At 50.1% G+C, this 21,184-nt stretch overlaps 1 protein-coding gene across 4 annotated transcripts in view; it reads left to right on the forward strand.

The window, feature by feature from the left end:
• Positions 1-377: 377 nt before the first annotated feature.
• The window catches only part of Tnr (tenascin R), a 389,754-nt gene continuing 368,947 nt past the window's right edge, over positions 378-21,184 (forward strand). For 2 of the 4 annotated variants that reach the window (XM_047521320.1, XM_047521319.1), the window contains exon 1: positions 380-902. The gene's annotated coding sequence lies outside the window, so the exon portion shown is untranslated. Of the gene's footprint in view, positions 903-21,184 lie in introns of all 4 variants that reach the window. The other 2 variants (XM_047521322.1, XM_047521321.1) reach the window with 2 other exon arrangements.

The following is a 21,184-nucleotide window of genomic DNA, read 5'->3' on the forward strand; positions in this document are numbered from 1 at the left end:
CAGTGCAGGCTGGAGACGTTCTCCTTGGCCTCCTACGTTCCCCGCCAGCCTGGGTTGGGTTGGGTATACATATTCCTCACCTGACTCTTTGGAGGATTCCTTCTGCTGAGCCAGGAACTTAAGCCACTTGAGAAACTCACAATCACCTTATCCCAAAACGTTCTGTCCCCAACTGAGCCCCACCCCTTCCCAATCCACACTTTACTCCTCCTGCCAAAGGATCTGCAAAAGCTCCAGGTCCCCTCCCACCCTCTGCCTACCCGGCTTGGCCAGAGGGAAGACTCTGCCCTCTCCTGGACCCTGGCTGTGTGGAGGCAGTCCTCGGGAGTTTGTGGGTGCGGGAGTCTTCCCGAGCTTGAATCCAGACTGTTGAAGAGGACTCAGGATGTTTTTCCTTTCTGTCCACTAGGGGGCTACTGGCAGAGGAATGGGAAAAAACGGAGGCTTAAAAAAATACGCTGCTGAAATTTCAGCAAGAGGGGAAAAGAGAGAGCGCGTGAGAGAGAGACAGCAGAGCAGTTCCAGGCTTCCTCTTCTCGTTCACGTCAGAGGCAGGAACCGACTGTGCTAAGGCTGTTGGCTCAACACGCAGACAGACAGGAGCAGACCCACGAGGGGGCGAGCAGGGGTCCTCCCCGCGCCGACGATTACCACTGGAGGAGCAAGCCGCCTGACTTTTTTGCTCTTATCTGGGCTGCCTCTTCTTCCACTCGCAGCCCTGCCGGCTTGGATTTCGTTCCTTTCTTGGAGCCTCCTCTCTTCCTCTCGGAAGGAGAAGGAGGAAGGGAAGAGAAGCGAGAGAGGTGGGCTCTCTAGGTGAGCGCATCAGCTGGCTCCAGCCCGAACCCACAGGAATCCTCTTCCCAGGAAGCTCCTCTGCTCCTGCCGGCACCCCGGCCCGGGTGAGTCCGGAGCACTCCGCTCCTTCCTTTCCTCGCTAGCGTGATTTCAGCACCAAGGAGAGCAACGAGGTGCATTTTGGTTTCTGTGTGTCGTCTGTGTGTTCCTGCAAGGCGTTTGGCACTAAGGTTACATTTAGCTCTCTTCTGCCAGTGGAGCTGGGTTCTGCGTAGGGAACAGAAAGGCGCAAAACTATGTCGCCCGAATTGAGGGGGGACGTGGACCTGGGCCTTGCGGATGTGCATGAGCGTTTGTGTGTGTGTACTGTTGCATAAGACAGGTGAGGGCTCAGCTAAATTGCCGGTGGTTTCTGCGTCTCGCGCAAGGCTGTTCTTTTTGTATGGAGATGAGAGAGGGTTTGGGGAATTAGTCGTGCACCTTTTTTTTTTTTTTAACTCTTTCCCGACAAGCCCTCCCTCCACTGGAGGAAAGTATTGCAAAGGAAGCCTGGGGGGTTGGGAGTGGAGGTAGAGTTCAAAGTTATGCTCCTCTGAGGGAGCTTGAAAGAGGTGGTTTTAAAAATGTCAGTTTCCCCAGAATTCTCTGAGATCTTGCTGTGGAGAGCGCCCAACGTGACCTTTTACTTTCTCTCCTGAAGCAAATTCTTGGCAGGTGGGCAGGTGCAACAGGTTAGCCACAGCTTGGGCGGTCTGGGGGCAGAGGGCTCTCTGACTTCCTGATAGAAGGGGAGAGGTTGTGCCTTGAGCCTTGGGGAGTTTGGCTAATGTGGCTCCTACCACGTCACAAGGATCCGGGAGGTACCTTCCACTTTTCTGTCATTCTTGGCTATGTGCAGTTGGAAAGAGGACAAAAGTCTGTTCTGTCCTGTTTTCTGGGGCATTTGGCAGTGAAAAATAACCCCAAAGGAAGGTTTGTCTGCACATGTTCAGAGAAACAGAAGTGAACTCAGACTGGCCCCTGACTCAGGAGGACTTGAAGTGGTGCCCTGTGTTCCCCCAGCACTGAGGTTCCACAAACAGGAGCTCCTCATTGCAGCTACTTCTGCAAAGTATTGCTGTACATCTCCTGCTTCCTGCCTCCTCCTCCCGTGACTGTTCAGCCCATTCCCCATATCTGTCTTGCTTTTCCCTTGGACATACTATGTGCATGTGCCCCACTGGTTTCAGATCTGCCCAAGCCCCCTTGGGCGGAGCTATTCAACAAGTGGTGTTGGGTATTTTCTTCAACTGCCCAAATCTCCATGCAATCAGTATCTCAAGGGGTAAAGAGATGTGGCTTTTTCTAGGATCAAGCTTTGCCTTGATTTGGTCTCTTAATTTAAGTTTCTTCTGGCCATTTTTTCCAAGTATACCGAGGCACAGGAGATGTGGCCAGTAGTGGTTCACTCTTTCCAACCCTGAGTGAACCTTGTGGTGTGGTTCTTTGTTCTCTTTTCAATTCAGCTCCCTGGGTCCTTCCTCCAAGGTGAAGAAAATACTTCCTGCCTTTGGTTAGGGACCCTTCTGGGTGAGAGACATCTTCTGAGATGGTACCCTTTTTCTTTTTCACTATGCTTAGCATCAGATACAGACACTTCAGTGTCTCCTTAGAATGGCAGGTAGTAGAATATAGTGAAGAAAAGAGTGACATCAGAGGTTGTAATGGTGGGGAAAAAAAGATGGAAATAGAGAATCAGAAACCAACACTGACTCATTCATATTTCAACTCTCCCAAATCCTTCCGTCCTTGAAATCCCACAGTTTGAATAAGTGAGTGGATGGATTTCTGTATGACATGTCCCTGAAGGTTTAAAAAACTCATGCCCTTGCAGTGGACCCTGTCCAAAGCCACCATTTATTACTCAAGTCCCCACACTTAGTGGCCATTATCTCATTAATGCCCTTAAATTCTCTGTGAAAGAAGTGCTCAGTGACATTATCAGGCCCATTTTTTTAAAAGGAGAGACATAGATGTTTAAAGTGCAGGGCCAGAGGGTAGCAAAAGCGGAAATAGAACTTCTGGTCTACTCGTATCGCATCACCTGTAAAATGTAGACCGACTCATGTGTTGGGGGCAGGGATGGAGTGCTTCCCGCAGACAGATTAGTAACCGAACTCTTCCAGTGAGCTCTATGTGGAGCAATGACCTCTGAAGAATGGGAATCAGCCAGGAGTCTCAAGGCGCCATTGACCTGCAAGTCTTGGCCAAGAAGATGACCAGAAGCCAGTGACGATCACTCTGCATTTCTATAACCATGAGCCCTGGGTCCACATCAGGCACCCGACTGCCACACTCACTTTGTCTCAGAAATCCCAGTTGAAGGCACTATTCCCAGGGCACATTGCCATACAAGTATGGGTTTTAGGCATTTGATGACTTCTCTCCTATGAACCTTCTCCAGGACCACCTTCACTGAACCCTTGTGGCTCAGAATGTGGAGAGGATGAATAAGGAGAAGGAAAAATAGAAACCCACCCACCATACAAAACCTCCCCTCCCCCATCAACTCTACCCCTCCTGTCAGGCCAGGGTTCTAGTGAGAAAGTCACTGTATTCTCAAATCTGTTCCTCCTGCACTGAACAGAGGAGATCCCGCTGGTCTGCCTCTGAGATCCAGAGAGATGAAAGATGGTGGGGAAAGGTGGAATGATGAAGAAAGTCAGCACCCTGCCCTATTCTCCATGACCATAGGAACTTTAAGATAATGGGTATAATTCACACACAGTAAAATGCACAGATCTTAAGTATTCGGATTAGTAAGTTTTGACAATTGTGAGTACTCATTTAACCCCAACCCCAATGAGTCATGCCGAAGTTCCCTCATTCCTCTCTCCAGCCAATATTTCTCTCCTCCAACCCCATCACTTTCTGACTTTTATCAGCATAACTTAGTCTGCCCCACTATGTAGTAGGAATGTCTTGCTGAATGTATTACACAACAAATGCATCATGTGAACCCAAGACTTTTAAGAGAATATCTGACACAACTGTTACTAGGTGGATAGCAGAAAGAGTGAGAAGGGGTGCATTCTGCATCCCAGCTTGAGGTCATGATGTTGGAAAGTCAAGTCATTTCAACTGTGTGTACAGAAGCCAACGATCAAGTCCATACAGGATCTATGGCAGATCCCTGCCTGTGAGCTGACCTGAGTTGTTTGATGGTACAGTTCCTGAAAATGATGTTGAAATTTATACTTAAAATGTGTAATGCTGTATTTAGGTGATTGGTCATGAATCACCTTATTTGAGCTCCAGGAGAGAGAGCTGAGGAAAGAGTACCAGCTGAACTTGGTAGAGAGAAAGAGAAGAGAGCTCACTGTGGTAGTGCTTATGCTATGAAATCCAGCTCCATCTAAGGATCATGGCTGAGTTCAAAGTGACTTTAGAACCAGAAACACTTGTTGAGACTCATGGCCCTGGATCATAGCTCTATCCAAGAACGTCCCTGTTCAACCTGCTTCCATGCCTGGGCTGTGCACTCAGGTACAAAGTACTCCTTTCTATTTTACCATTAAGAAGCAATGGAGTTATCAGAACATTTTTATGACTTTGTTGAATATACAGATGTGTGCATGTGTGTGTGTTTGCACATGTGCTATCGGAAGACACACACACCCAACCCACCATGCCATCTTGCCTGTCTGATTCTTTTCTGTTCTACCTCTAGTTTAAGGACCACTGGATTGAGATGGAACATTTCTTGCACAATTTGAACATGGGCTCCTCAACTGAAAAATCAGTTTCTGGCAGATCAATCCACAAATCAGAGTCTTGTTCTCAAAATGTGTCCAGATAGAACACAGCTATTTGCAGGTTCAATGGGTACTGAGATTTTACTATAGCACTTTCTTCCAGGGTCTTGCCCCTTTCTGGGTTCACCTTCTGCAGAGACTGTACTGAGCCAGCTTTTGTATGAGTAATCTCTCCCACTGGGATCCCATGAAGTAGAGTACAGGTTGCTAAGCCATCAGCTCAGTGCAAGTGAGAAGACAAAGCAACGATTTCCTAACACAGGCGGAAGACTGTGCAGGGATACAAACCCAGATGATGCTCATCAAGCCCACCATAGTAAATGACTTGAAAGAAGGACAGGGACACACCTTTGCCTCATCTTGATTCTGAGCTGTGTTAATGCAAATGAGATTCCCTATCTAACTCAAGTTTCATCTTCGTAAGAGAGAATCTTATGGAGGAGACTCATTACATCTTTACCTTGGAACAGAACTTTGGGCTTGAACTTAGTGAGTAAATGAGTACGTCCATTGGCAGGGGGAATCAACCGCTCTGCTCTATTCTCTTTCCCTCTTTTTTCTTATTTTTCGTCTTAGCCATTTTTGAGTGTGTAGTTCAGGGGCAATGAGTGCATTCACATGGTGTGCAGCCATCACCACCACCCATATCCGGAACATTTTCACCTTCCCAAAGTGACACTCTGTCCCTTTAGATAATAGCTCCCCATTTCCTCCTTCCCTCAGCCCCTGGCCACCACCATTTTGCTCTCTTTCTGAATCTAACTATCCACTTTCCTTATACAAGTAGAACCCTCCAGAATTGGTCATATCTGGATCATTTCACACAGCATAGCATCTTCTGGGTCCATCCATGGAATAGCCTGGGTCAGAATTCTCTTCCTTTCCATTGCTGAAGAACATTCCATTGTATGAATATACCACATTTGGTTTATCCATTCGTCTGTTGATGACACTTGAGTTGTTTTCTATTCCTGTCCTTCAATTCTGGCCAATTGCATCTGCTTTACTCTCTAACCAAATCGGAAGGGCAACTCTGGTTAGCATTGGCTTGAGTTGAAATTGTTCCCATTCCCTATGAAACCCAAGCAGGTGTCTTCCCGGAGGCAACCTGGAGAGGATTCATGGGGCCTGTGCACATGAATGGCTGGGTCTGTGTCCGATGCTCAGGCTGTCGTTAATGTGTACAGCACAGACCATTCAAGGGAACTGGGATCCTCTACTATCCTCTATTCCCCTATGACTTGCCCCAATCTTATCCCAGGGAGGTGCCAGCACTCAGGGGGAGGCACAACTCTCACTCTTGATGGACCTGACCTAGGTGGTGACTGACAAGGCGAAACTCCAGCATGAAGAAAGGGGGTCAGGACAAAGGAGGGAGCCGCCTTGTTACAGTTCACTGAGAGCTTCCAGCCCTGATCTCTTGGGGACCTCTATGCTTACAGCAGGGCACTGCCAGCCTCACCTGACTTGGCTTCTTCAATGGCATCTTGTGCTCTGGCTGTAGATGATTCAGTAAAAGGTTATTATCCAGACCCAGGAGGAACTCACAGGTGTTTTAATCTGGATGTGCCCCAACATTCTGCACAGTACAAGACTGACAAAGGAGAAGAAGCCTGGAATGTGGATCCAGGAGGGCGTCAACCAGGGCGGCTAATATTTGACAACAGCTTAGCAACATCTCTGAGTTGGAATTTAATCTTTGATTCTGGTCCACCTAAAAATTCCCATTCCTGGGCCCTGGCAGCTTGAATCCTTTATTGCTCAATGAAAATCTCAGCCAACCTCCCCCCAGTGCTAACTCAGAGTGCTAGCCCAGGGCTCAGTGCAGAGAATGCACTTAAAAATGTTTGCTGATTAAAACACATAAAATAAAATAATTAAAAAGTTTGCTGTTATTACCATTAACAGTTTCATTAAATACTCTGTATCATTTAGTGCCTAAAACACTATGACATATACTATTATCTTCACTTTACGGATGGGGAAACTGAGGCATAGTGGTGCTCAGTAACTAGCTCCGCATTTTACAGCTAGGAATGATAGTGCAGAGACTTAAGCCCGGGTTCAAAGCCTGTCTTCACCGCTTCCTTGTCTTGTCTTTCTTTCTTTCTTTGCTCCTTGTGTGGTGCTGGAGATGGAGCCCAGGGTCTTGCCCACTCCAGGCAGGTGTCCACTGAGCCACACCTGCAGCCCTTAACTACTTTCTTATGTTGTTTTTGTCACTCACTTAGCAATTAATGATGGTGTCCTCGTGGTTCATCTCAAACACCTTTATATGAATTTTGTCTTTCATTATTGCTCAGCTTTACATGTGAAAAGATCTTGCCTCTCTGCCAGATTACCTGGCCCCTAGGGCTGGGAGAGTCCATCAGGGGTCTGGAACGTAGTAGGGCCCCATGAAAGGTTTCGGAGTAGCTGCTGGCTCTGCTTGACCAAGTACAAGTATCTCCTCGCTCGTTTTTCTTTTCAGTAATAATAACAGCAGCTGTGGTTTATGGAGTGTTCAGTGTGTGCTGGGCTCTAGACCAGGCCCTGTGATGGAGGATGGTCACATAATAGTAAAAGCAGCTCTCATGGTTTTTTGGAGGTTTCTCTGAGAGCCGCCATGCTGGTGTTGTAGGTAGTTATGGTTCGTTTATCTAATACCCGGAAGGCAGGGATGGCAAAGACAACCAATCACGTGAGTCACGGACTGGTCAGGCCCACACTTCAGCCAACACAACCCCTCTTCCCTAGGAAGACCACAGAACACATAGATGACAAACACAAAACTCCCAGGAGGCTCAGAGAGGTTAGCTAGCTTGGCCAATGCCACACAACTGGCGGCATCAGAACAGGCTTGAACCAAGGCCCAAGCTCTTCCCTTTCTCTCTCTCTCTCTCTCTCTCTCTCTCTCTCTTTCTCTCTTTCTCTTTCTCTTTCTCTCTCTCTCTCATGTCTCATGTCATCTCCTTCCCTGGGTCCATGTGCACTGAACCTGCAGGACAAAGGAGCAAGAAGCAGGACCTGGGGGTTGTTGCCAGGAAGTTTGGTTTCAAGTTCCTACTCAACCAGCTACTGACACTGTGACCTTTAATCTGAGATGCCTCGTCAGAAGTGCCCCCCGACTCCAAAAGCCTAGAGATTATCATGCCGTCCCTAAGTTCTCATGAGAATTGAATGGGGCACAAGTACTAAGTGCATAGGATGGTGCTGGCATGCATCATGTCCTTATGAACGACTGTACCAGCCCCGGGTACCTGGCACTTTAACAAGCTAGCAGTGAGCAGGGCTGACCTGGATTTGATATTCTCCTCAAGTGCTAATGGGTTGGGCTGGCCCTTGTTTTACATCACCTTGATTTCATGAGCATGTGTTGGGCTATTTTTTCTTCTACTCTTTTAGCACCAAGAGCCTGGCAGGCTGATATTTAAAAATATCTGAAAGATGCCTCTTGCCAATTAATTACCTAGAAATTGTACCGGACTAAAATTAATTTGAACCTTAAGGAGACACCATGTTTTTGAGCCCCATTCCACACTCAGCTGGAGACTAGAAACATTTGGATTCCTCCCCTCCTATTTTCCCCTCCCTCTAGGTTCTTCTGCCATTCTGAGTTTTATTTATGAAACATTTTCCCTTCGTTTATAATTATGTTTTCCATAAGAAGAACATCCAACAGCCACCTCCCGGCTGGGCTTGAGTAATTGTTTGAATTTTTTGAAGATGTGCAATTCCAAAGCCTTGAGTTTATATAGATTACCTTGAATTTATCTCTGTGCGTGTCGGGAGAGACACCATGGCCTGCCTGGCGAAGCAATGGAACCCCTCCCGGCCTCCAAGCCCCAGTGTCTGTGTGCATAGACTGTTTATCTAAACGGATTTCTGTAAAGCACACGCCTTAATAAACCAGAGTTTGCCAGCCTATCCTGTTTAAGCGCCCTGATGTCCCCTGTGAGCTTGTCAATACCAAGGTCAGTAGCAGCGACCAGGCCAGGGACAGGTGTGGGGAGCCGATCAGCTGACAGCCTGTGCCCTGCGCCTCCTCTTGACAGCAGCCAGCTGTGCGTGGGGCAGAGGGTAGCACCCAGCTGGACAGCAGTGTCTGCGGGCGCAGGCGGGCAGGGTGGCCATCTGGGCAGAGGGACAGGGCCCTGCACAGCAGAGGACAGCCTTGCAAATGGCCGTGCTGAGAAGGGCAGGGGCTACCGCTGTCTGCAAGGGGCTGTCTCCTCACAGTGACCCCAGATGTGCCACAGAGAGATGGGACTTATAAACCCAGCCATAAAGGCTCCTATTCACAGCCGTAGATATTTATAGAGATATAAATGGAGTTTAATGCTGGTGAAACTCATTGTAAAAGCAAAAGACTTCATCTGTGTCTATACTTCAATGCAGATCTGTGCAGGGCTTGCTGCCTTTCTGTGGCCAGGAGTGTGTGTGTCCATGCACCCTGGTGCCTGCCCAGCTGGCTACACGGTGACAGCCAGCGAGGTCTCCTGGAGCCTTCCAGGGAGGGCTCCAGCCCTGCTCCACTCCCCTGGTCTCCCAGGGCAGCTTATGAGCAGTTAGGAAAGGAGGAAAGGCCAGAACACTGCTAACATCAAGCGCTTCCAACAGTCGGGAGTCTGGCTTGAAATAAAACCATCTGAGGAAGGTGAGCTTTGCATCTGCCTCGGAAGCTGCCAGTTCCTGCTCCTCATAGCTCCAGACGTGCCGCGATGGCAAAGCCCGCCTGACCGGCCCCCAAGCCTTCGTGTCTCCTCGGGCTTTGCATGCTCACTGCCCATGCTGGGCGACAGAAACACTGTGAAACTCTGCCCCACAGGAGTTTGAATCCTGTCTCTGCCACCTGCTGGCTGAGTGGCCTTGGGGAAACCTCTTGACTTCTCTGAGCTTCAGTTTCCCCATGCTTGGAATGTGGTAAATAGCTCCTGCCTCTCAGAGTTTCTAGGTGTTAAATAAGCTGTCATTTCTGTATCAAGGCTCGTAAGTGCCCTTAGGTAGCACACAGAGGGTCTTCAGTTCATAGAGTTATCACCCGGGGGGAATGTCCACTGCAGAAGAGGTGCATTCAGAGGGCAGAGGGCCCTTGCTTTGACATGCATTGTCTCCACAGGCCAGGGAGGCCCAGGTGGCCTGAGCCAGCTGCAGGAGCAAGTGTGTCCTCCAGGCAGGCAGTGGGTGTGGCCTGCCCTCCTCTCACAGTGTCCTCTGGGCAAAAGGCCTGGGCAGCAGCTCTGTGAAAGTTGGTCTGACCAAATAAGAGAGCTCTTATCTCGTTGGAGTTGCCCTTGTAGTTGGGCCTGTGTCCTTATAACTGGCTGCTTGAAAAGATAAGAGGCAGCAAGGAGACCACCTGGGGCACTGATTCCCTGGGGAGTGAGTCTTCCAGCAACTAGGGATGCCCTTCGGGACTTGACCCTGGGAAGGTCAGTCAATCATGCAGACAGCGTGGCGTTCACACTGGGGCACCCTCCACCTAAGGGAGGGGCCAGGTGGAATACTCTGGAGGAGAGGAAAGGGTGCTATTGATCTGGACCCTGATGGGCACTGAGCGGGGTGGGGAGGAGGCCACTATCACTCAATCTCTTATTAAAGATGGTCCAAGGCTGAGCGCCCGACTTATTAAAATGCAAAGTAAGACTGAGCATGCCTCCTGCCCTCCCCCGCCCTCTTTTTCATTTGTATTTTATCAGCTTAATGTAGCAAGAATGAAGGGCCCAGGCAGCTCTCCTCAGGGACTGGAGGTGAAGGGAAGAAAACCCTTGAGAGGCCAGGGGTTTCTGTGACAGCGACTTCCCTCCTGGGGCAGGGCCTCCTGGGCCCCAGCAGCACCGGTTCAGTGGCCAGAGGCCCAGGAGACAGCGAGCCGTGCGACTCTGCAAGCAGTGACCCCGTGTGATGGCAGCCATGGGAACCCGCCTGACACCCCAACTCTGTGATGTGGGGAAATCCAGGACGGACACTCGGCTCCTGCCTCTGGAGACTCTCTGCCCCCTTCTTTCTAAGTTCTTAAGGTCGAATGTCATTAAGGGCGTATTCACTGGTGGCGGAGCCTGCCTGCGGGGAAGTAGCTTGTTCATGTCTGATGTTTTGCATCTCATGCTGGAGTCGGGCTCAGCATCCAGCCGGAGCAGGCCCTGCCGGAGGTGGGAGGGGGCTGTGGAAATGGCTGCCCAAGATCTGCTCTGAGGATACTTGGGGTCTCCAGGGCTCTGTGTCACCTGCTGGATCCAAAGCTAGCACCCCGCCTATTGCTCAGCAGCATAGCAACTGCTAATACCTACCTGTGGAAAGCTCTTCTCGGGCACCCTCCGAGTCCTTCACTCTCAGAAACTAGCCAGATGTTCAGTCTCCTTTTGAGTGAACTGCTGCTATTATCCCCATCCTACCGATGGGAAAACTCAGGTACAGGGTTTGCCAATTTTTCTGAAGGCACAAAAGGCAGAGGCAACTTCCGAACCCAGGCCCTGTGCACTCACTGTGCTGTCTGAGCAACACTCGGAATCCTTCCAGCTTCCCTTTCTGGACAGTGTAAGGACAGCTGGAGAACCCACCCCACAAAACATGGCTTGAATCCCAAAGGGGGCGTTGAGAGCAGAACCAGAGAAGTCGCTGTTCATGGCTGGTGCTCAGGGGGAGGGGGCGTGCTCCCCCTCCCTCCCCCTCCTCCGGGGGTCCCTGGGTTTATTGGAAAGCTTCACCTAACTCCTTCAAGACCAGAGAAGAACCAGGTCCAGAGCGGGCGCGCTTTCCTGACTGTATTTCCCTTTGTCCAGTCTGGCAAGGTGGTGTCAGTTTTCATCTGCCATGGTCGCCTCAGCCACTTTGTGGCTTCCCACGACGGGGATTATCTGCGCTGCAGTTGTAACTACCCATTCACTTGTGGGCCACTTCTTCCAACTCTGATCAACCCTCGCACCAGATGAAATTCCCGTAACGGACTCTCAAAGGACGGGTCCAGCAGGCGGGCGTCGGGCAGGTGTGGGGCAGGCAGGGCTGAGAAGCTCGCTTTGCTCTGCTGTGGCGTCCTGTCCGGCTCTGAGGCCGTCAGTGGAGCATCAGTGGCAGCCACTGGAGGGGTCTGGGCGGGAGCAGGTGGTGCTGGCGGCGGGGGGCAGAGGTCAGGTCAGTGGCAGCCCCGGCACACAGCTGCCCTCTGGTCAGAGATGCGGTCAGCGGCAGCAGAATAGTCACAGAGGAAGTGCGAGGGCAGCTCAGTGCTTCTGAGCCACGCACGACGCCCCAAGAGGCAGACACCCCAGAGCAGATGCAGGGGTGGGGCCCCGAGAACCCAATGCAGGCAGGAAGAAGGCTGGTGTTCAGTTTTTGCCTGGGGTGGTGGGTGGGGATACTTTGGGAGAGGCCGTCACAGCTCTGGGTGAGTTGATTCAGGGCTGAGTTCATCCCCGGCTGGGAGCATCTGCCTACACGCAGGAGGGTACTGAGTGAGGGCAAAGGAGCCAGTGAACTTGAGTCTGGCCCTGCCTAGCTGTGCCCTTATACTGAAGCCACTTAACCTCTCTGAGCCTCCATTTCCTGGGCTCTGACTTTGCGATGATGATGCCTCATAAGGAATTTTGAGACTATTGAATAAGGCAGCCTGGGTGCTCCGTAAATGTTGCTGCTCTTCCCCAGCAGAAATACTAATTCACATTTCTGCTGTATTTCTGACTTTTCAAATTCTAATTAAAGCAACACATTTGATTCATACAACCCTTTCTGAAGGTCTGTCAGGAATTGCACCCACGTTATGGAATGGGAGGACAACTACCGAGTCCCAGTGACTTATCCAAGGAGGCACAGGTGGGAAGTCACAGAACTGGGACAAGCCCCATGGCCTTGTGCCTTTCCACTTAACCGTGTGCAGCCCCCTTGTGCTGTGATTGGGCAGGTCAAGGAAGTCGGGTCAGGAAGACCCACTGCCCGGATGTCTCTGCAGACGCTGGGCAGGGCCTGGGGGTCTCAGAGGCTTTCTCCAGACTTCCAAGTCTTTATTTCCACAGTGTGTTCTGGGGCAGCTCCTTCCGGGGATGGGTGTTGACCGCTACCGAGGTCAAGTTTCCTGTGGGCCAGAGAGCCTCAGAAGCTTTGCCGCTCCCCAGCCTGAGTCACTTGGGGCAGCCACCATGTAGGAACTAGTCACCCTTATTCCGTCACTATAGAGAACACAGAGTCCAAGTCCTGCAGACAGGAGCCTGAGGCGTCACCCCACAGAGGGCCACTCCAGCCAACTCATCTAAAGCAGCCCCCTGTACTCCCCCAGTTTGTTTTGTTTATCACATTTATCACCAGCCAGCCTAGCAGGTATTTATTTGATTTCCTCCTTATTGTCTGTTTCCTCTCAATAGAACCTAAGTTCTGAGACTAGGATTTTACCTGTCTTATGCACAGCTGCGTTCCCAGCCTGGAACACTGTTGGTGGTCAATAAATATTGGTTGGGCGAAATGAATGAGCGGCTCTTCATCCAGTGTGCTCTGTTTCAACAAGCTGTTACTAAAGACCTACCCTGAGCCAGTCGTTTTGCTAATGGCTGGATGTGGAGTTCAGCGGGCTGGGGCTCCTGTCTTTGAGGCTCTCCCAAAGAGAGAGGTTGGAGCAGAGAAAAAGTTAGAAATACAGGTAGCCAACCTCACAGCATGAAGAGCTAACACCTGGGGACCAGCTGTGTGGGGGGAGGCAGGGAAGGGCTGCTCAAGCTGCTTGGGGATCCCATTATGCTCCGCAGAGGGACTGACATGGGCCGTGGTCAGGGTTCACAGGGCTCTGCTAACCAGAGAAGGGGAAGCAGGCAGAAGGACCAGCATGTGCCAAGGCTCAGAGTCCTGCAGAAAGCATGCGGGAAGCCGGAACCAGCCCTGGGTGGCGAATGAGGCTGAGCAAAGAGACGGGAAGTTGGTCTCCCTCTTTGGACACCCATGGGACAGCTGCCAACCGCTGGGAGGACTGTAGGTATGACATCTTGCTCTAGGTTGTAGGATGCAAGTTGCCACCTCTTTCTTCAGAGAAGCAAAGGAGCAATTTAACCAAGTTGTATTCACTCTCAAGATACTTGCTCACACTGGCCACATCTTTACTGTCATATGCCTAAGCCGGAGAGTGATGGTGAGGACTTGGGGTGCAGAGATGGCCCTGCGGAGGCCTTGCTGGGAACTGGGGGCCGCTATTTTGTTCTTACTTCAGCAACACAGGGCCAGCTCTCAGCTGCCCACGAGCCCTCTAACTCCTGCCGTAAAAATGACACACTCTGATTGATAACAGAGGCTGAAGGCGAGATTGTTCAGTGAGAGCAGCGGGGAAGAGAGAGACCCCGAGACCAGAAACCCTGAATGTTCATTCTGTTTCCTCTAACCGTGGCTTGTTTCAGAGAATCGTCCATTCTGTCTATTCAACTCCTCTTCTGGAAGGAAGATGTGGCTGGGAGGCTCCCAGGCCAGTGGCTCCATCCAGGAAAATGCTTCTCTATTGATTTGTGTGTCAGCAATTCAAATGGGGGTATTTATACTGCGGCTGAGCACCTAATAAAAATTTAAATTATTGTTAAAAAAAAAAACGGAAGGAAGGGAAAAAAAAAAAAAACTCATCAAGAAACAAGCTCCTGAGCAGAGGAAAAGACAGCCAGACTCATAATATGAGGGCCTTGGGAAGGGAGCCGGAGGGCGGGGATTGTGAGGTTGGCCAACATGGGCGCCAGGCTCTTGAATTTCTCCCTGTAAATACTTCTCCCTCCAATCTGGACAGGTCTCCCAGGCTCTGCAGCTCTGACTTCAGCCCCTGGCTTCACCACCCATTGGCTGTGAGCTGGGGTAGATAACAGGCATTTCTGTCTGACCCTCCTGTGCCATAGAGAGGAGGAAGCAGGAGCATCTGAAATGAACCCACTCGTGCAAAGCTGTTGGACAGAGTCCAGCCCTTAGTAGGTGCTCAACAAAAAAGCTTTCTTCCCCATCCTCCATTACAGGGTCCCATGGTTAGGTCCTTCCTACAGGTCCTTCCATACCCCGTAACCTATGGAAATCTGACTGCAGCTGCTACTTGAAAGGCCTGAGCACTTAATCACACCTGTGTATAAATGATGGATAAGGAATTAATAGGTTAGGTGTGGCACTCATGGAAAGCAGAAGGAGAGAAATGAAGGAAGCTTAAATGGCAGAATGTCAGGACCCAGGCAAAGCCTCTAGGGATATTTTGGGCGATAGGACCCTGCAATACCTTCAGTCATGCCCACTGGGAGACCAGCTCCTGGTCTCCTGTAAGGACAGGTGATACAGAAGGTCAGGAAAGCAAGGGGTGGGGCCTTCAAACTTTAAAGCCAGCATCAGAGGACAGCCCTCTTCCATGGCCACTTCCCTGGCCTTGACCGACGCTAACCTACCTTCCCCACAATACTGAGATCAGCTTCCTGCTGGCACCACTGGCTAGTCCTCCAATTCCAGTGATTGCACAGTCGATGGCCTCCTTCCAGCCACCTGCTGCCTTGCGCCTGCCTCGCTGTCCAGACCTGGTTTCTGTCACCCTTCATTGCTGTCGATCCCTTGCAGAACCTCTCCGGACTCTTTCCTGTGCTCACCTGGCAGAACTCCTACCTGGTTCAGCGGGGCTGGCCTCTCCATGCACATGTCTGAACAACCGTGGGGCAGAACAAAGAGCTGCACTCCCCACTCTGCTCACAGGAATGGCCACGGGCCCAGTGAACACCCGAGGCAGCCGGGCAGTCGCCACCCTCAGCAGCAAGCGACCTCGCCACTTTCCACCACTCCGTCCCTCCTCTCTGCAAGGACCGCCTGCCCTCCCTTTGCAGCCTCCTCTCAGCTGACCCTGTGCCTGTCCTCTCCGGCCCCCCCCTCTGTTCAGAGAGGTCAAGGCCAGCCCTCCCGCTGTGCGCCCCACGTGGCGGCTTCCCGGGTGCTCCCCTCTCGAGTCTTCAGTCTCCCTTGTGGGTTCATTCCTGTAAGCACGAGGCACGCAGATGTGCCCCGAGATCTCCTCCCTTAGAAAGCAAAAGCCTTCCTGCTTCTACTCTCTTCCAGTTTCTACCCCACTTCTTATTTCTTTGTCTTCAGCAAAACTTACTGAACATGTCGTCGTCCCACTTTCTGACACCCATTCTCCTTCCACCCAATCTGGCATCCATCTTCACCATCCCAAAAGCCTGCTCTTGTCAAGGTCTCCAGTGTCTTCACGTTGCCAAGTCGTGGTCACTTCTCTGTGTCTTCATACTTGACCTCTCAGCTTTATCAGGCAGTGGTTTCTTTCTGTACATCATGGTCTTCCCCTGGCTTTGGTGGCATTCCCACCAAGGGTTTTCTTCTCTCTCAAAGGCTGCTACTTTGTGATTCCTCTCACTGTCCTCAATCTTTGAAGATTGGAAGCTCTGGAATTCGGTCATGAGCCTCTTTCTCTTCTCTGCTCTCACTTTCTCGCTCTCGGGTGAATTTGTATCATTAATACACCAGCGACTATCGCGCCTGTGTCACTAGCTCTGGCTTCTCTCTGGGACCCAGCCTGGAGAGTTCATTGTCCACCTGGCATCTCTACTTTGATATTTAATGAGGGCCTCCAACGTAATGTGTCCCAAGAGAACTCTGGATCTGTTGATGTCCTAAACTGCCCTCTCCCAGTCTCTTCTTTCTCCATAAAAGGTACCACGTCTACCAGGTGGCTCAAGCAACAAAAATGAGAAAGAGCCAAATCTTTCCTCTACTGTTACCACCTCAGGCCCCAGTTGGGCTACTGCAAAAGCTCCCCAAGTTGCCTCAACTTTCACTTGTCTCCTTGAGTCAATCTATAACCAAAATTAAAGTGATCTATTGAAAAATTAACTCGAGTTACACTGTTTGGCTTCCTTTATGATAGTCTTCACCCTTAGGATAAAACTCAAAATCTTGCATGATTTAACTTCTACATATGTCTTAGACCTCATCTTCTACCTCTTTCTGCTCATAAACTATTACACTTCTGTTGGTTTATTAAAAATGACAATCTCAGGTATCTGAGAACCTTTATGATATGTTTCCTAGAAATATTAGGATTTATAATATCTGTGTCAGAGAAATCTTAGGAAGCATATAATTCAACTCCCACAACTTATGAACAAGGAGATTGAGACCAGAGAAGGGAAGTCTGAAGGTCAGTCAAGTCTCTAGATGACCAACTCTGTGTTCTTTCCACTAACATGTACAGGATGACCCTCACCTTCTGAATGTCCCATCAGCATCTCACCTTTTGAGTTTCGGGGTCCATCTTGGTAGAGAGATAGGTCTTGGATGGGGTTCATTCTCTGTTGTCATTTTAATTGGGTCTACCTGGTTGACTCTCTGCATTGCATTGTAGTTGAGAGTCCTTGAAAATCACTATGGAGAGTTTGGGATATTAAACAGAAATCTAATGAATCCAAAGTTTCTGGGAAATATTTAATTCCTTAGAAAGAGAGTCACTGTATTTTGTCCCCAGGTGAAATGTTAAGTAGACAGTAAGTCCAGTTGACATGAGAGTCCTCGTGTGGTTCGTTGGGGGGAGTGGGGTGCTTGTGATAGCCTGGCGCCATCTTTCTCTGGAACCACCAAGGAGCAGTCTGTGGAAAGGATCTTCCTATCCATGTAGCGTTGATCTGTGGCCTCTTCCTGCCCTTGTCTGTGCTTGACTGTCACTCCTTACATGCCACATTGGGGCTCACTCAAGCTGATTTCCCCAGCCCCGCCCACCTCCTCCTCTCTGTTGATTTTCCTATAATCAAGGATTATTTGTGTATCAGGTTCACTTCACTGAAAAACAACCATTGCCTTGAAGGATTTTACATCATTTTATCACGTAAAATTATTTTGGAAAAATAATCATATTTTTAAAAATACCCAGCCTTTGTGATAATTTGGGGTCACATTTTTTCTCTGCTTTTCCTTTTATATTCTATATCTTTGGTCTGGCTGCGGGCTTTTAAAGTCCACACCTCAAATGCAGATCTTTTCGATCTGCATTTGCTGATCTCCTATCAACAAAGAGGATGTTGGCTTAGTCACATCATATTCTGCTTTGTATACGTACTTTCTCTGACCACAGGTAGGGAGGCTAGGATGTCCTCTGTGAAAACCCTCTGAACTGCGTCTTCTGACTCTTATGTACAGCATGTACTTTAGGAGACGGGGGAGGAGTGTCTGGGTGTGATTTTACTTGCATGTTGGGCTCAGGCCCAACCTGCAGAAAATCTTTCCAATCCGTTTTTTACTTGAAAATATAACAAGCAACAAGCTGGACTTCATCCCACATCTCCAAAGAGCCCACAGATTGTACAACTACTCCTTATTTCCTGGCCTCTTAGAACCTTGCAGGATGTAACAGAATAGGTACCAGATCATCGGTTCAATGAAGACGAGCCGGTGGGGGTTGGGTTTGTCTCTTACTCTTACGTGGGTGATCCTTGAGGGGTTCTCTAAGGTGGTGTTTCAGCACACCCAACAGCACTGGTAACTTTATGTGCTCTTCTTTTACCATGTTTACTATCATTGAAATAATCCATTGTTGGTGTCATTTATTTACCTGCTCTGTGGAAGAAGTGCTGAAATCCTCGGGATGGTTCCTAAGCACACTAAACTCTGTCCTTGTTGCTTTTTTTATGGATTGGCACTGCAGAAGCCACCTCCCATCACCCCACTTCCATTGGCATGATACATTCTTAAATGCAGAAGCAGGAGCCACTTGATGACTTCTCAATGACAGGTGCCCCTGTCCCGGGAACTGTCCTGGGTCCTGAACCTCCTACGGCAACCAAGGTCTCTGAGCTCACGAAACATTCCTTCTGAGGAAGACGTGCTACACATCCTTGGCCAAGCTCTGTTGACTTTGTCTCCTTGTGTGGTGTCTCCAACTTGTCATTTCTCTCCTTCTCTAACCTTCTGGCACTTGGTTCCAATCATCCTCCTCTTTCTCTTCCATTATCAAAACGAGTCCCTCATTATCTTCCTGGCAGCCTCTCTTGCTACCTTCTCTTGCCCCTCTTCTTTCACGTTTTGACCCTCTATTCTCTTTAGAATGAACAGTTCCTGTGATTACTGTTGATGAAGAAACGGATGTCACTGAGCCATCATGGGTGCTGATGTGGCTGTGTGTTGGGGTAGCCTGTAGGATGGTGCAAGTGGTTGTTGTAGAGACCCCTCGTGTTGCCATCAGGAACATTGCTGAGGTTTCATGGTGGTGACTGTAACGCTCCTGAGACTAGGGCAGCTGAAGTTGCTGATGGGTCACGGTGCTGTGGAAGAGCCCCATGCATGGCTGGCAGGCCCTTATGGGATGTCCCAGTTTCAGAGAGTGGGACATCTGGAACCAAAGAGTCAGCAGATGCAGTGCCTGTAAGGGCTGTGCTCTACTTGGTGGGTGGTGGCTTCTCACTGTGTCTTCACATGTTGGACGGGGGTCTGTGGTCTCCTTCCAGTCATTCCCCATGCTTGTAGCAGAGGTCTCGTCTACACATGCATCTGATCTTGTCCCCCTCCTGCTTGAATCTTTAAGCACTTCCCATCGATCTTAGAACATAAACAAAAATCCTTCGGGGGGCTGTGCCGGTGCTGGCCCCTGCCTCTGTCCAGCTTCACCCCACCTCACTTCCTGGGCTGCCGCCATGCTGGGCTCCTCTAAGAGGCTCGCAAGCCACCAGGTCCTGTTCCATCTGTGTTCCTTCCTTTTTGCCCATCCCCTCCTTCTGTCTCCTCTCTCCACACCTTTTCCCCTTTGCCTAACACTCAACTGCACATCTCAGCTAGGTGCCCCCTTCTCCAGGAAGCAATCCTGGATCCCAGACCCTGTTATACTCTCAGAGTATCTGCTGGGTTTTTCTTTACCATTTGAAATTTTTAATTGCAACATGTAACACATATATAGAAGTGTATGTAAAGCACAGATGTCAAATGTAGTCCATATAATAAATCAAATTCCCTGTCACCACCTCCCAGGTCAAGCAACAGGACATCAGTAGGACTCCACACACACCCTGGGTATCTTCCTGATCACAAAGCTCTCCCTCCTCCAGAGATAATGGCTTTCCTGGCTTCACGGTAATGATTTCCTCAGTTTTGAGGATTTAGAATTTACCAGTTTAAATATCTGTGAGGACCCTTGTGGGGACCCCTTTTTAGGAGGAGGCTGCAAATTGGGCTTCAGGATGTCTAGTGCATATAGGACCATGTTCAAAAGTGTCTGTCACTTTCCTCCTAAAGACTTCAAAGAAGAAAGGTGATAGAGGTACATGAAAGAACAACTGTGCTCCTTTGTGCGTCTATTTATGTATCTAACTGTTCATTTATTTAGCGATCCATCCAACCATGAATATTATACAAATGTGCATCTGCTAAGATACACCAGAAAGTGGAGCACTGTGGAAGAACAGTGGGGAAATAGTCACTGTCCCCTAAGAAGCATAAGCATTGGCCTCCACTTGTGACCTGCAGGAATAAACCTTGTCAGCCACTCGGACGAGAAGATGGTGAGAAAATAAACTGGGTCTCAGGGATTTGATTCATGAGGGAGGAGAAAGCGTGATAGGATCATGGAAACCCATGAATTATTCACAATCCCAACTGGGAGAGGGGAAGGAGGAGGAGGAGGGGTGACCAGGAAGCAGACATCAAGCAAATGAAGCTCTCTGCGTGGGAGGGGCACAGGGCGAGGTGGGAGGGAGCAGCCTCACAGGGGACAAAAGCAGAGTGGCCCAGGAGGAAAGCCAGCACGTCCCGTGGCCAGGTGAACGGAGCACCCCTGGTGGGAGACAGTGGCTCGCAGCCCTCCGGTGGGTAAACTGAGGGAGTGTCCCTACATCTCAAAGCCGGTTCCAGCTGGAGTAGCAGCCTGGCAGCTCCTGATTGAGTTTAAAAATAAACCCTGGTGCTGGGCTCACTGCTGTCCTGTGATTGCAAGAGAGGAAAACACGTCGCCTGGGGAGGCAGCCTGGTGGGCGGTGTGGGCGTGTGGGGCTGGCAGAGCTGAGAGTGGCTTCAGAGAGGGGTACCGAGGGGCTGTGGCCGCCACACTGTTGATCTCTGCCCGCGTTGTGTTGGCTGCATTCGGGTGTGTGGGGAGCACAGGAAGGCTGGGGAGAAAAGACCGGGCTTGCTCCTCAACAGGAAGGAGAGTCTTGGGTTGGCTAAACAGAGGCGCAGAGGGGAGAGGAGCCAGGCGTCAGGAGTGAGTAGAACGAGCAGAAGAAGAGAGGAGCCCACGGTACCTCAGGAACAGGACCTCAGCCGAGCTGCCTCAAGGGAGTCAGCTGGGAGAGAGCAGGTGGAGGTGGGCCAGGGGCCAGCAAGAGTAACGGCGACATCTGCACCTGTTCATTCTTACCTCACCTGGGGACTCTTCCAAGTGCTTTTCATGCACAAGCGTGGTGCAGTCTCCTAATGGTCACCCGGTTTTGATAAGAAAACTAGAGAAGGTTAAGAAACTGCCTGTGTGCTCACGGCTGGTGATAGCAGCTGTAAACCCAGATCTGAACGCTGCAGTCCAGACCCTAACCATTGCATCACCCTGCCTCAGGGCTGTGGCCTCTGCTGTGGTGCATACCTTCCGAAGGGCGAGCTGCAGGACCTCTCTGCTGGGCAATAGCCTGAGCTCCTCACTTCTGGGG

The sequence above is a fragment of the Sciurus carolinensis genome, chromosome 12 (genome assembly GCF_902686445.1).
Source record: "Sciurus carolinensis chromosome 12, mSciCar1.2, whole genome shotgun sequence".
NCBI lineage: Eukaryota > Metazoa > Chordata > Mammalia > Rodentia > Sciuridae > Sciurus > Sciurus carolinensis.